We start from the raw sequence: 14,322 nt of genomic DNA on the forward strand, positions 1-14,322 counted from the left end.
TTTTTAAATAAATGGATTCTGAGACAAAACAACACGGGGCAGAAGTATGGAATCGAAAAATGGGCCAGGCATGGTTGCTCAAGCCTGTAATCCCAGCACTTTGGGAGGCCAAGGCGGGTGGATCACCTGAGGTCAGGAGTTTGAGACCAGCCTGCCCAACATGGTGAAACCCCATCTCTACTAAAAATACAAAAATTAGCCAGGTGCGGTGGCTCATGCCTGTAATCCCACCACTTTGGGAGGCTGAGGCGGGTGGATCACCTGAGGTGAGGAGTTTGNGTAATCCCACCACTTTGGGAGGCTGAGGCGGGTGGATCACCTGAGGTGAGGAGTTTGAGACCAGCTTGGCCAACAAGGTGAAACCTGTCTCTACTAAAAATACAAAAATTACCCAGGCGTGGTGGCACGTGCCTGTAATCCCAGCTACTTGGGAGTCAGAGGCAGGAGAATCGCTTGAACCCAGGAGGCAGAGGTTGCAGTGAGTCGAGATCACGCCATTGCACTCCAGCCTGGGTGACAGAATGAGACTTCATCTCAAAAAAAAAAAATAAATAAATTTAAGTAAATAAAATAAATATGAATGTAAGCTATTTCGCTAATTTGTTTTGTTGTTGTTATTGTTATTGTTGTTTGAGACAGAGTCTCACTCTGTCACCCAGGCTGGAGTGCAGTGGCATGATCTCAACTTACTGCAGCCTTCACCTCCTGGACTCAAGGGATCCTCCCGCCTCAACCTCTCAAGCAGCGAGGACTCACGGCATGTGCCACTGGGCTGGGCTTTTAATTTTTTATAGAGATGGGGTCTCCCTATGTTGCCCAGGCTGGTTTTGAACTCCTGGGCTCAAGGGATCTTCCTACCTTGGCCTCCCTAAGTGCTGGGATTATAGGTGTGAGCCACACCACGCCTGGCCAGTGACACTTCTTAAAATTACTTTTTTTTTTTTTTAAATATAGAGGATGTGACAACTGTTAGATGTTGTAATTGTATTCTTTTCATTCATTCATCCCACAGGCATTCTGATGTGGAGCCACTTTATGCCAGGCACCAGGCCAGGTGGTGAGAGTACGTCAATAAATCAAGACATCAGAATGCATCGTCTCGGCGGCTAAACAGATGAAGCAGCAAAAAATGTGTATCTGGTTTGAAACGTGGTGTGTGCTGCCGGTAGTGACAGCTCTTTAAAGGGGTGCGTGTTAATTGGATCTGCTAAATGGAGGCACAGAGTTGAGCTTGCCCTGCGGCTGTGAGCTCCGCTCAGTCTCCCTAAGAAGGGAGGGCCCTCCAGCTCCTCCCATCACATGGGAAACGCAATGAGCTGCTCCCAAAAGAAGCCAGCGAGGCAGACAAACTCACAAGGGACTAACTACAGATGGGGTGGCTTCAACAGACAATTATCCTCACACATTCTGGAGGCTGAAGTCCGAGACCATGGCGTGAAAAGGTTGGTGTCTCTCTCCCTGGTTGGCGGACTTTTCCCTGTGTCCTCACATGATTGTCCCCCTGTGCATGTCTGTGTCCTAATCTCTTCTGATAAGGACACCAGTCATATGGGATATGGGACTAGGACCCACCCTAACAGCCTCATTTGAATTTAATCACCTCTCTAAAGATCCCATTTCTAAATACAGTCGATTTCTCGAGTACTGGGGGTTACAGTGTCAACATCGGAATCAGAGAAAGTGGGGGCACAGTTCAGGCCGAAACAGCCCGCCTCGATGGCGGCCTAGGCCATCTCTGGTGAGACGCATGGGACTCCTCCCCCATCTTCAGCATCAGTGCCTGGATACCACATTTCTATTTTCCAGGCGAGACAGCTGACAAGGCTAAGCCAGAACTGCCAGGGACGAGACTCAAAGATCCCAGAACACACTTTACCCTATCGAGAGCCTCATTTTAAAAATGAAACTGAGGCCGGGTGCGGTGGCTCACGCCTGTAATCCCAGCACTTTGGGAGGCCGAGACGGGCAGATCACGAGATCAGGAGATCGAGACCATCCTGGCTAACATGGTGAAACCCTGTTACTACTAAAAATACAAAAAATTAGCCAGGCGTGGTGGTGGGCACCTGTAGTTCCAGCTACTCGGGAGGCTGAGACAGGAGAATGGCATGAACCCAGGAGGCAGAGCTTGCAGTGAGCCAAGATCGCGCCACTGCACTCCAGCCTGGGCAACGAGCAAGACTCCATCTCAAAAAAAAAAAAGAAAGAAACTGAGGAGACCGGGTGCAGTGGCTCACGCCTGTAATCCCAGCTCCTCTGGAGGCTGAGGTGGGTGGATCACCTGAGGTCAGGAGTTCAAGACCAGCCTGGCCAACATAGTGAAACCCCATCTCTACTAAAAATACACAAAATTAACCAGGCATGGTAGCACACGCCTGTAGTCCCAGCTACTTGGGAGACTGAGGCACGAGAATTGCTGGAACCTGGGAGGCAGAGGTTGCAGTGAGCTGAGATCACACTACCGCACTTGTGCCTGGGCGGCAAAGCAAGATTCCATCTCAAAAAATAATGATAATAAAAATGAACCAAGAACACCCCAGTTGGGAGTAGATTCTTGGGCTAAATGATCCCCCCACACACACTTTTTCAGTTTGAGAGCAGTCACTGTTTATTAACTGACCAGATTACAAAAATAATCATGGCAAACCTGTCTCTACTAAAAATACAAAAGTTAGCCGGGTGTGGTGGCAGACACCTATAATCCCAGCTACTTGGGAGGGTGAGGCAGGAGAATGGCTTGAACCCTGAGGCAGAGGTTGCAGTGAACTGAGATTGCACCATCGCACTCCAGCCTGGGGGACAAAAGCGAGACTGTATCTCAAAAATAATAATAATAATAATCATGGCAGAGGATAATTTGAAGGGCCATGATTGGAGGTTACTTGCTCCTTTTTGTTTTTTGTTTTTTGAGATGAACCTCACTTTGTTACCCAGGCTGGAGTGCAGTGGCACAATCTCGGCTCACTGAAACCTCCGCCTCCTGGGTTCAAGCGATTCTCCTGCCTCAGCCTCTTGAGTAGCCGGGATTACAGGCACCCACCACCACGCCTGGCTAATTTTTGTCTTTTTAGTAGAGACAGGGTTTCACCATGTCGGCCAGGCTGTTCTCAGCACTTGACCTCAGATGATCCACCCACCTCAGTCTCCCACAGTGCTGGGATCACAGGCGTGAGCCACTGCACCCGGTCTTTACTTGCTTCCTTGAAACGTTTCCCGATGATATAGATCTCATGAATCAGATTCTTCGCAGATGATGCCATATTTCCAAGAGACCGAGCAATTACAGTGTTATCTGTCAGGGCAAATCCCTATTTTCACATGACGTTTTTCACTGTCGTGCCTTAAAGAATACTGGAGAGTCATTCCCTTACACCACGTGTGTCATTTTTGTTGTTGTTTTGAGACAGAGTCTTGCTCTGTCACCCAGGCTGGTGTGCAGTGGCACAATGATGGCTCACTGCAGCCTTGACTTCCTGGGCTCAAGCAATCCTCCCATCTCAGCCTCCCAAGTAGCTGGGACCAGAGGCACATGCCACCGCACCCAGCTAATTTTTGTATTTTTAGTGGAGACGGGGTTTCGTCTTGTTGCCCAGGCTGGTCTCAGAGTCCTAGGCTCAAGCGATGCACCCGTCTCAGCTTCCCAAAGCGCTGGGGTTCCAGGCGTGAGCCACCGTGCCCGGCTGGAGTTGTAGGTTGTTAACCAGTTTGCTTTCACATGCAGCGGGTATCAGGTTCTTGATCCTGACTGTTGTCTTTCCGTGGCCTTGTGTTCACACTATGTTTGGGAAGGAAGCTGTGGTCTTACAGATCTTCACACATCAGTGCTTTCTGTGCGACTTACAGATCTTCACAGATCTGTGCTTTATGTTGCAGTAGGTTTAGGTTGGTCGGGTCTCTTCAAACGTGAAAAGTCCCCACATATCGGCCAGGTGCGGTGGCTCACGCCTGTAATCCCAGCATTTTGGGAGGCTGAGGCGGGCGGATCACCTGAGGTCCGGAGTTTGAGACCAGCCTGGCTAATATGGTGAAACCCCATCTCTACTAAAAACACAAAAATCAGCCGGGCATACTGGCAGGCACCTGTAATCCCAGCTACTCAGGAGGCTGAGGTTGGAGAATCGCTTGAATGCAGGAGGCAGAGATTGCAGTGAGCAGAGATTGTGCCATTGTATTCCAGCCTAGGTGACAGAGTAAAACTATTTCTCAAAAAAAAAAAAAAAAAGAAAAAGAAAAAAGTCGCCACATATCAAGGAAACGTGTCCCATGAATGGAGCCTTAAGAGCCTGCCCTTGCATGCTGCGTGAGGCCCGGGCCCCCAGTCCACCCTCCTCATCTCCCCTCAACCCAACGGCCTGCGACCCCACCGATGCCTCAGGCCCCGGAAGCTTCTCCCACCACACCTTCTCCTGGCCCTGGGATGGTGAAATGACTGCTCACAACGTGGCCAGGATGGATGGAGGACATCATATTGTTCGGTATCCCAGCATTCTGAGAACCCGCTGGCTGTGATTCAGAACAAAGGAGAAATGAGGCCTGTTTCTTGGGCAGTGGAGGTGGGGATTTTTTTTTTTTCTTTTTAAATTGGATTGAAATTTTCAGCTCTGAGTAACGGTTGGCTTGTGCCAGAGAAGGCGGCACCTGTGGACACGGATGGAGCCGAGAAGGCCTGAGCCTGGGGTTTAGGAGCTGCCCTGAGAGGCAGAGCTGCAGAAGGGAGCCGCGAAGCTCCTGGGGGAGTGGGGCCCGCGTCTCCAGCCAGCAGCCAACACCACCCCCGAGATGGCTCCAGCCGGGACACAAAAGGAACCCATGGTTGTGCCGGGAAGTGTTGCCACAGCAGATTTCCAAGAACTAATTATCAAAGAGAAGCCAGGCAGGGCTCCCAGCCCTAGCTCTGGGAACACACAGACTGGGGGCTCCGAAACCCCTGAGCGCCGCCACCTCCCGGGGGAGCCAGACCCTGTTAGCTCGTTGCACTCAATGGTTCCAGGCTTTTCACACGGGCTGAATGGAATGAACACGTGTGGGAATCATGATGAAGATTCCCAAGCCGCTTCCCAACATGGTAAAGTTGTAGGGTAGAACCTTCCCACTGCAGACAAAGGCGGCCCTCGCCCAAGCCTGAGCACCCAGATGGTTAGAAATAGCCCAGGGCCATGTGGTGGTCCCGCCTGTAGTTCCAGGTACTCGGGAGACCGAGGCAGGAGAATTGCTTGAACCCAGGAGGCGGAGGTTGCAGTGAGCCAAGATTGCGCCACTGCCTCCAGCCTGGGTGACAGAGCGAGACTCTTCTCAAAAACAAACAAACAAACAAAAAAATTAAGGGTCTTTGCAAATGTAATTGACTTAGGGATCTCACGATGAAAGTATCCTGGATTTAGAGTGGCCCTAAATACAATGACTGTGTCCTTATCAGAAGAAGAAAGGACCCAGAGGCCAGGCACGGTGGCTCACACCTGTAATCCCAGCACCTTGGGAGGCTGAGGCGGGTGGATCACCTGAGGCGAGGAGTTCGAGAACAGCCTGACCAATACAGTGTAACCCTGTCTCTACTAAAAGTACAAAAATTAGCCGGGCATAATGGCATGTGCCTGTAATCCCAGCTGCTCGGGAGGCTGAGACTGGAGAATTGGTTGAACCCAGGAGGTGGAAGTTGCAGTGAGCTGAGATCATGACACTACACTCCAGCCTGGGTGACAGAGCAAGACTCCATCTCAAAAAAAAAAAAAAAAAAAAAGAAGGAGAAGGAGAAGAAGAGACACAGAGACACACAGGGATGAGGCCATGATAGACACAAGCAGAGACAGGAGGGGTGCGGCCATGAGCTGGGGCACACTGAGGGGTGCCAGCAGCCCCCAGAAGCGGGGAGAAGCCTGGAACAGATACGCCCTCAGAGCCTCTAGAAGGAACCCACCCTGTGTGTAGACGCCTTGACTTCGGACTTCCAGCCTCCAGAACTGTGAGAGAATCAATTTCTGCTGTTCAAGCTACTCAGTCTGTGGTCATTGATTACAGCAGCCTCAGGGAATGAACACACTATGTTTGTTTATTTGTTTTGTTTGTTTGTTTTTTAGACAATGTCTTGCTCTGTTGCCCAGGTTGGGTGCAGTGGCACAATCATGGCTCACTGCAGCCTTGACTTTCCAGGCTCCAGCGATCCTCCCACCTCAGCCTTCCTGGTAGCTGAGAGTACAGGCGTGCGCCACCATGCCCGGCTTGTTTTTGTATTTTTTTGTAGAGATGATGTCTCACCATGTTGCCCAGGCTGGTCTTGAACTCCTGAGCTCAAGCAATCCTCCCACCTTAGCCTCCAAAAGTGCTGGGATTACGGGCGTGAACCACCGCGCCTGGCCAAGAAATGAACACACTCTCATATAAATTTATGCATTTCTGCATTGAGTAGTCCATAGTAATATCCTAGGTACACTATGAAACCACAAAGCAGTTGGCAGAAAGCAAGAGGTGCACGGGGCAAGGGAAAGATACAAGTAAAATCCAGAGTCGTTCTGGGTACTTGGGGGCCGAGTGGTGGTGATTCAACCATCAGGAGCAAAGGAAGGGTGGTTGGTCCCAGCACGTTTTATTTCTTAAGTGGACAGTGGTGCGTGGGTGTCCACATTATGTGATCATTATTTTCATCTTGCAAAACACCACCACCGTTGTTGGCGAATGAATGAAATAGTTCATAATAAAAGGTTTTTAAAAAGGGCACAAGATTTGAAGAGTCCAGGCATTGAGCTCACTGTCTGCCTGTGCTGGCCTGTGACTGAGGCAGGTCTCCAAAGTTCTCCGAGCCTCAGTTTCCTCAGTGAGCAAGCAGGGGCCGTGATGGTGCCTCCTTTCAGCACTGCAGAGATCAGTAGCTGGCCGGGTGGGCACACGTGATCAGTCCCTGAGCATCCAAGCACATAGCTGGTCTCCACAGCAGCTCAGCTCCTTTCCAATAAGAGAGAAGAATGGCTCTTGTGGCCATATAACCCAATACCTTCGTATGACATGCCTTATACCTTTGTGTAAATAACTTAAACCCAGAAGGGGCTGGAATCCTCATAATGCTACCGTCTCCATCCCTGTGGGTGGCTGAAAAACAGGTTCTCTTTGCCCCTGGTCTATTTCCCACCGTCTAATATGAACTGATAGGTGAGAAGTGCTCTCACTGCCCCCAGACTCTGGAGGCTTTTCTTGCTGTGTTTTCTGTGAATGTTTCCAAATAATTGGCCAGCGTCTGCAGGATGGCAGAGGCGGCTGTGAGGAGGCCCTCAACTTTAGTTCATCCAGCCACCCTGGCATGAAGGACACCTCCCCCGGCACTGCTCCCCAACTTCCAACACACCTGGGGTAAAGTCTACAGTTCGCTCTGCTCTTACTGGCCGTCTCTGTGGCCCTCAGATCTGCCACGCTGGTTCCTGCCCCGGGGTCCTTGCACTCATGGTTCTCCGAGCCCAGGACACTCGGAGCCAGCCCTCTGCGAGACTGACATCTTGCAGCCACTGAGCTCTTGGGCCATGAAGTCACCTCTTCCAGGAGGTCATCCTGCCAAGGAGTCCTGTCCTCTGGCTTGGCACTTTTTCAGCTCCCTGCACTCTTTGCTTGCTGCTTGCCTCGGTCCCACTTGGGGAGGGAAGCCAGGAGCCTCAGGCGTGAGGAGATGAGCCTGGCTCTGGGAGGGGAAGGAGAGGAAAATGACCAGGCCACCTGCCGATTCAACTGTGGCAAACCTGTGCTGTTTTGTAAGACAAGGTGCTGAAGATACGGGGTGGGCAACAAGACACAGGTTCTGCCCGGCAGGAGGCTAAATTCCACGGTGAAAAAGACAAAAGGGAGCGGGCAGCGTGTTCTGGCGGCACGGGGGAAGCAGGGAGGTTTCCTTGGAAGCAGCAACTTTGAAGGTGAAACAGCAAGGAGGAGTAAGAGCTTGTCATGTGAGCAGAGTGGGGAGAGGGCCCCTGGCAGAGGACAAGCTAGCATGAAAGCTGGCAGGCACACCGTGTCCACTGAGGCTGGGGTCTCACACAGTTTGGCTCTGGGTCCCTACCGAAATCTCATGTCAAATTGTAATCCCCATGGGTCAAGGGAGGGACCTGGTGGGAAGTGATTGGATCATGGGTGACTTTCCCCTTGCTGTTCTCATGATAGTGCGTGAGTTCTCAGTAGATCTGATGGTTTGAAAGTGTGTGGCACCTCCCCCTTTGCTCTCTCTCTCTCCTGCCACCTTGTGAAGATGTGCCTGCTTCCCTTTCACCTTCTGCCACGACTGTAAGTTTCCTGAGGCCTCCCAGTCATGCTTTCTGTTAGCCTGTGGAACTGTGAGTCATTTAAAACCTCTTTTCTTCATAAATTACCCAGTCTCAGGTAGTTCTTCACAGCAGTGTGAGATTGGCCTAATACAGGGTCCCTTCCCTTCTTTCTTTTTTTTTTTTTTTAAGATGGAGTCTTGCTCTATCGCCAGGCTGGAGTGCCATGGCTCAATCTCAGCTCACTGCAACCTCCACTTCCTGGTTCAAGCAATTCTCCTGCCTCAGCCTCCCTAGTAACTGGGATTACAGACGTGTCCCACCACACCCGGCTAATTTTTGCATTTTTAGTAGAGTCGAGGTTTCACCATTTTGGCCAGGCTGGTCTCGAACTCCTGACCTCAAGTGATCTGCCCCCCTCAGCCTCCCAAAGTGCCGGGATTACAGGTGTGAGACACTGCACCTGGCATGGGTCCCTTACCTTCTTCTCAAAGATCTGGGGTAGGGGGGAGCTCAGATTTACTCTACCTCAGGTGCAAGAAGTTTTGCAAGAGGGAAGAAGGACATCCCTTTGTCCCATCCCTTTCTCTTTGGGAGCAGCCTGTGGTCTCCAGGACACCTAGAGAACAGCAGAGAAGAGCCCCCTGGCCAGGCTGGCACGGCAGCTGCTCCCTCAGCATGGACAGAAGCCTCCCCTCCTTCCCCAGCTTTCCCACGGGCCGCAGGCAGGTTCTTCCCCACCCCAGCTGTGTGAGCTCAGGCTCCGGGGGTGGTGTGGGAGAAGATGCAGACACTGGAGGCTCCCACCCACCCGCCAGGCAGGAACTTGCCTAGGGATAATAGGCTTTAGTCACTCACAAGAAAGATAACGAAGACCTCTAATAACAACTGAAAAAATAAACCAGAAAACCTCACCACTATGGGGCAGCTGAGCCAGGAAGGGCTAGGCGTGGTCCCTCTGGGGCTTTCAGCTGAAAGAAGCACACCTGAGACATGAAAGGTGAGGTGAGAAAGTGGTGGGCAGGCTGCGAGTGACCCGTGGGGTCAAAGTCTCCAGTCTGCAGGGGCTCTGTGGGGAGCAGGATCATGCTTAGGTTGGAAGCCCCCTGCTCTGGGCCTGCACCTGCCCTTCTGATGGCGCACAGTGCTCAGGGTCAGTGTTTGCTCTTTATCTCAGGAAGTAAAGAACAGCGTGTAGCCAGGCCCCAGCTGAGGTCAGACCTAGAAGAACTCCAGGGAGCTCGAGGAGCACATCCACAAGTCCGCCTGAGATCTGCTGATGACCTTGGAACCCATTCAATGGTCAACGTGAAGCCACCGTGCTCTGCAAAGCACTGTGCTCTCCAGAGTCAGATCACTGAGTCTGGATCCTGGCTCCCTCACTTCCTGCGCGACTTGACCTCTCTATGCCTTGGTTACCTCACCTGCTATGTTGGAGTAACAATAGTACTCCTGTGGTATTTTAGTACTATAGTACTCTCCTACTACTAGAAGTTAGGGTTAGGGTTCAATGAGCAAATCCACGCATGTGAAGTCACACAAAAAAGGTCAATAGTTGCAGCTGGAATTGGTACCTTCCTATCCTATAAGGAACCCTCTCTCAGCACAGACCGGGGCAGACATGCTGGGGCTGTGAGTGCTGATGCTCACAGGAGGCCACGGGTCCTACAGGGGTCTGGGAGAGTTACAGGGATCAAAATCTAATCTAGCGCCTAATCTGGAGGGGCTTACAGCCCGAGGGAAGAACTGACAACAGCAAGATAAATATGTAAGAAGAGCCACTTATTCCACTTGCCTTCGAGAGGCCTATGAGGGCGGGGCCCCATGGCTCACATCTGTAATCCCAACACTTTGGGAGGCCGAGGCGGGCAAATCGCTTGAGGCCAGGAGTTTGAGACCAGCCTGGCCAACATAATGAAACCCTGTCTCTACTAAAAATACAAAAATTAGCCAGGTGTGGTGGTGCACCCCTGTAGTCCCAGCTACCCAGGAGGCTGGGGCATAAGAATTGCTTGAACCCAAAAGGCAGAGGTTGCAGTGAGCCAAGATGGCACCACTGCACTCCAGCCTGGGTGTCAGAGCGAGATTCTGTCTCAAAAAACAAACAAATAAAAAAGAGGTCTAGGAGGCCGGGTCTGAAATGTAAAAACAAAATTCCATGCAATCTGGGTTTTCCCCAAGCGGTCTCCTGACACTGCTCTTGCCGAAGTCTCCGGCCAGCTCATCGTGGAATCCAGAGGCTGCATGTGGCTCAGCCCTTCTCTATTTGACACCCCACAGCACTTGACCCTGTAGAGCCCACAGCCTCCTCCCTTCCAGACTGTGACTAAGTCCCCTGGTTCTTTCCTTTTTTTGCTTTTTTCTTTTCTTTTTTTTTTTTTTTAGATGGAGTCTCACTCTTGTCACCTAGGCTGGAGTGCAATGGTGTGATCTCAGCTCCCTGTCACCTCTGCCTCCTGGTTCAAGCGATTCTCCTGCCTCAGCCTCTTGAGTAGCTGGGATTACAGGCGCGTGTCACCACACCTGGCTAATTTTTGTATTTTTAGTAGAGACAGGGTTTCACCATGTGGCCAGGCTTGTCTCGAACTTCTGACCTCAGGTGATCCACCTGCCTTGGCCTCCTAAAGTGCTGGAATTACAGGCGTGAGCCACCGCGCCCGGCCCCCCTGGTTCTTTTCTAGGGCCCCTTCCCCTCCTTCCCTCTCCTCCCCCTCCATCTGCTCTCCCTGGCCAGTTACAGCCATTCCTGCTGTCTCAGTCACCATTTAGATGCTGCTGACCATATACTGAGTTGGATAGGGGTGCCACCCAAATTCGGTGTCCAGCAGGAACCTCAGGACGTGAGCTTATTTGGAAACAGGGTCTTTGCTGATGTAATTGGTTAAATTAAGATGAGGTCACAGTGCAGGAGGGTATGCCCTAAACCTAATGACTGGTGTCCTTATAAGAGGGCCATGTGAACTACAAGAGGAAAGGTGACCATGTGCCGAAACAAAGGCAGAGATTGGAGGCGTCGCCAAGGATTGCTGAAAACCACCAGGAGCTGGAAGAGACAAGGAAGGATTCTTCCCTTGAGCCCTTGGGAAAAGCAGGACTCTGCTGACACATTGATTTTGGACTTCCAGCCTCCAGAGCTAAGAGAAAGCACATTTCTGTTGCTTTAAGCCACCCCAACTCCGGTCATTTGTTTGGCAGCCCCAGGAAGCTAACACAGCCCTCACTATCTCCTGAGCTTCCCACCTGACAGCCAGACAATTCCTCACACTCGGCCCTTCCAAAACCCACTCTCCCTGAGATCTGTTCCCTCTCCAGAATTCCTCATGCCAAGGATTGCACCACCAGCTGCCCAAACCAGAACCCGGTCATTGCCCGGATCCTCCCTGCCCTCCACCCCTGAAACCCAGTGACTGACTCATCAAGCCCTGCACATTCCACCTCCAGAGTCTTTCTTAGAGACTAAAGAGACAACCAAATGTGACCCTGGGATCTTGATGGGACCCCGGCTCTCAAAACAAAAACCCAACCATGAAAGGCCATCCTGGAACACTCGGGACAATCTGGACACAAACTGGGCAGCGGACGTCACTCCTCTTGGGTTTCCGTGGAGCGATACTGGTTCTGCGATTCAGGAGAAAAATGCCCTCATTCTCAGGAGATGCAGCTGAGGGTCTCAGGGTGAAGCTGATGTCCACGTCTGAAACTGACTTCCAAATGGTACAGAAAAAGAAAATCCACCCGCTTTGCTATGTCTTGAGAGAGCAAAGCTGGAGATATTAGATTGTTGACTCTAGGTAGAGACAGATGTGTTTGTGGTACTGGTCTTTCAACTTTTCAGGAAGGTAAGAATTTCTCTGGTAAAAAGTTGGGGGGAGGCCAGGCACGGTGGCTCACACCTGTAATCCCAGCACTTTGGGAGGCCGAGACGGGCGAATCACAAGGTCAGGAGTTCAAGACCAGCCTGGCCAACACAGTGAAACCCTGCCTCTACTAAAAATACAAAAATTAGCTGGGTGTGGTGGTGGCTGTAATCCCAGCTATTTGGGAGGCTGAGGCAGGAGACTTGCTTGAACCCAGGAGGTGGAGGTTGCAGTGAGCCATGATGGCACCACTGCACTCCAGCCTAGGTGATAGAGCTAGACTCCATCTCAAAAAAAAAAAAAAAAGATCGGGGAATCTTCTGACCTTCCTCATTCTCTGCTCCCACTTCCATGCTCTGCTGCAGACCCCCAGCACCCCTCCTGCCTGGGGAACCTCTGCTCCAGCTTTACCGGATGGCTTCCACACACCATCACCACCAAACCCAATCCTGTCCACTTCAACCTGGTGACCATGGTGCAGTCAGAGTTCTCTCTCCAACACCAGAGCTTTCTCATGGCCCTCCCTTGCTGGAAGCCCTCTGAAGCCTGCTCCTGGGACAAGGATCACATTCCTTACATAATCTATGAGGTCCTTGGTCACCTCTCCAGCCCCTCGCTCCTCTCAACACGAAACTCCACATTCCGACTTCTCTTATCTTCTCTACACACCTTCTTACCGCCCGCCTTGCCCATGGAATGTCCACTCCTCTGCCTTCATCTGCCGGGACCATCTTCAGGTCTCAACTTGATGTCCCTTCTCCGCAAGTCCTTTGCTCGTGCCACCTGCTCTATGGAGCACATGCACTCTGCAAATAATCTACAAAGCTTGTACATTGTGTAGCAAATACTTTCCCTTTCCACATGGGGTCCTCTCTCCCTTACCCAGCAGAAACCTGTAAGAGGGGAAAGATTGGAACTGTTGTATCATTCTCTCCTACCCACCTGGCAGAAGAGCCGGCACATGGCAGGTATGTGCCGTGGTTTCTTTCTTTTTTTTTTTTTTTGAGACAGGAGTCTCGCTCTGTCGCCCAGGCTGGAGTGCAGTGGCACGATCTTGGCTCACTGCAAGCTCCGCTTCTCGGGTTCACGCCATTCTCCTGCCTCAGCCTCCTGAGTAGCTGGGACTACAGGCACCTGCCACCGTGCCCGGCTAATTTTTTTTTGTATTTTTAATAGAGACGGGGTTTCACTGTGGTCTCGATCTCCTGACCTTGTGATCCGCCCGCCTCGGCCTCCCAAAGTGCTGGGATTACAGGCGTGAGCCACCGCGCCCGGCATTGTGTGCCGTGGTTTCAATGTGTCCCCCAAAGTTCATGTGCTGGAAACTCCATCCCCAATGTGACAGTGTTGGGAGGTGGGCCTAACTGGGGGTAGTATTTGGGCCATGGGGGTACTGCCTTCCTGAATAAATTAATGCCATTATTGGGGAGTGGGTTCCTTATAAAAGGACTAGTTTGGCTCCCTCTTGCCCCACTCCCTACCCTCTCTCAGGCCTTCTGCCATGGGATGATACAGCAAGAAAGCCTTTGCCAGATGTGGCCCCTTGACTTCTCAGCCTCCAGAACTGTGAGCCAATAAATTTCAGTTCATTATAAATTACCTTGGCCTGGCACAGTGGCTCACATCTGTAATCCCAGCACTTTGGGAGGCTGAGGCGGGCGGATCACTTGAGGTCAGGAGTTTGAAACCACCCTGGCCAATGTGTCGAAACCCCGTCTCTACTAAAAATACAAAAATTAGCCAGTGTGGTGGTGAGCACCTGTAATCCAGCTACTCAGGAGGCTGAGGCATAAGAACCACTTGGACCCGGGAGATGGAGGCTGCAGTGATTCCAGCATGGCAACAGAATGAGACTCTGCCAAAAAAAAAAAAAAGAGATTCAGGAGGTTGCCTGATGCCTCACAGGTTGATACGTTGGCGAAGTCAGGGATTGGAATCAGGTGCACTGGACTCAAACCTGCCCTGTCAGCCTAACAGGTGAAATGGGTGAGGAGGGCAGGCCTGGGGGGCAGTGGGGGGGATCATAGGCAGAGGCTCAGAGGCAGGAAAGTCATGGCATGGGAGGAATTTGGCCAGAGTGGAGGGTTTGTGTCAGGAAATGGGGGTGAATCTGAAGTTGGCATTGCAGCCTTGAATGCCAGGCTAAGGAGTGGGCGCCTAGCCGCTGTGAAAGGCAGGGCTAAAAGCAGCATCAGGGCAAGAGCTCGGAAGGCAGGAGACCTGGGCGAGTC

Source organism: Theropithecus gelada, chromosome 14 (genome assembly GCF_003255815.1).
Source record: "Theropithecus gelada isolate Dixy chromosome 14, Tgel_1.0, whole genome shotgun sequence".
In the NCBI taxonomy this organism is placed as follows: Eukaryota; Metazoa; Chordata; class Mammalia; order Primates; family Cercopithecidae; genus Theropithecus; species Theropithecus gelada.